Source organism: Lactuca virosa, chromosome 4 (assembly GCF_052849685.1).
Source record: "Lactuca virosa cultivar CGN04683 chromosome 4, Lactuca_virosa_CGN04683_v6, whole genome shotgun sequence".
Taxonomy (NCBI): domain Eukaryota; kingdom Viridiplantae; phylum Streptophyta; class Magnoliopsida; order Asterales; family Asteraceae; genus Lactuca; species Lactuca virosa.
The window spans coordinates 316,784,868-316,786,995 of NC_136429.1; positions in this window are offsets into that span (position 1 = coordinate 316,784,868).

Genomic DNA, 2,128 nt, shown 5'->3' on the forward strand with positions numbered 1-2,128 from the left:
ATCCTAGAGTTTTAAAAGTTAAAATTCAACCCTTATATATATATATATATATATATATATATATATATATATATATATATATATATATATATATATATATATATATATATATATGTCACACCCCATAACCGGAACGACGGAAACGTTCTGGGGTGGAGGACGTCATGTCAAGTATCACAACACATGCAGTATAGTAATCAAAGTACAACAACCATTGCATCAATAGTAATAATTTTACATAGGTTACATTTAGCAACAACATCAAAGCAGATATAGAAAATAACATAAGCCGCAGCTTGGTACTAAGCTGACTTCGCAAAAGCTCCCGGAGTGTACCTGTCTACTGATGACCTGAGAATACAAGTTATTTTGAAAGCGAGTATGAGCATTTTAATGCTGGTGAGTTCATAAGTATTTAATGACATTGGTATAAATACATGTTATTCTTCAAATTACAGAGTATTAGTATTTCTCCCAGAAAATCCTATATTTTCTAATAAAGGTAGTTTTCTACCAAAACTCAACATTTTTATGTTTAAAGAGTATTTTCCCCTAAAGGTACTATCATTATCAAAAGATAGTTTATACTTTAAGGAATATGTGAGAAGATCACAAGTAAAAGTAATAGGGAAAATACTATTTTACCTCAGCAGTAACACTGCTAACTAAAAGCGAATAAAACATAGACTCCAGGTGGTATCGAATGAACCATACGCCTCGGAGAGTCTAAAGGAATGAAGTATAGACTCCAGGGGGTATTAAGTGAACAATACGCCTCGGAGAGTCTAAGTGAATGAAATACAGACTCCAGGTGGTATTAAGTGAACAATACGCCTCGGAGAGTCTAAGTTAACCTTTAATCCTAAGTAGGTCAGTTTAAAGGTTTAATATGAGGCCTAGTGTATAACTAGGAAAAATATATTATGATGGTTTCATATGTAGAAAATACCGTGATAATACTTATTACCTTACAGCCATGAATTATAAGGTAAATGTAAAGATACTCGTAACCATACTGATTGACGGATGTAAACACGACGACCTGCTGGCGTCGAAATGAATGTGACATTTGTCACCCCTTGGCTTGGTCGGCCGGGACTGTAGCTAGCAGTCAGGATGTGGCATGGTCTATCCCGTATAGATCTATACACACAATGCCCGCTCTCCCTCCAGGAGACTCTGGTTACCAACTTGACAACGGTGAAATCCGTGTCATGAGGATGTATTTCGTGTTTTGATTTCTATAAACCTTTCCTTTTACTAAAAGTACAAGTTCTTAGAATATAGATATAACTAAGTTCTCCTTCATGAACGGGTGGTATAGGATGCTAAGTGTCAAGTGAGGACTTGAACACACACGTGGATCCTATTGAACATGTAATGATACATTTAAGTGTCTAATTAGTCATTTAATAACTAATTAAGTAAGTAAAGACACTCAAATACATGAAAACACTTTGATTCAAGTGCTAGGAGTGCTAAGGGTTGCATCTTATGAGAGTAAGGCCTCACATTGGAGTTTACTCCCCATATGGTAGCACCATATGGGTTTACGGTTCTGGGACCATTTCCCCCATTAGTTTACGGCCGTAAACTCATGGCAATGGTGCCATTGGGTGTTTTAAGGTCCTACATCACACAAGGAAGTAAGCTAGACTTGAATCCAAGGCTTAGGAAGTGACTAGGGCTCGAAATGGCCCTTCTTTGGAGTTTACGGTCCTTGGACCACTCCTTGGGAGTTTACGGTCGTAAACACATTTGTTTACGGTCATAAACCCATGAGTTTACGGCCGTAAACTCATGGTTACCCAACCGTTTCGTGATTTGGTGTTTCTAGCTCATACATGTAAGGTTCTAGTCCTTTATACAAGCCATAGAAGGTGTTAGGGGCACCTAAACCCCATTTGAAGGTGTTTACGGTCTAAGGAGATCTCCTTGAACCGTAAACACATAGTCAAGGTGTTAAATGTTTACTTGTTCCACAACACTCCTAACGGAAACTTCCATTTATTTGTTCGTTTGAAGAAAAATTAAAATAAACTTTCCAATGAACTTACAACCGGCCAAAAATGTACTGAGATGAATTTGACCATTATTTGATGTGATTGACTGCGGAGTTTATACAAAT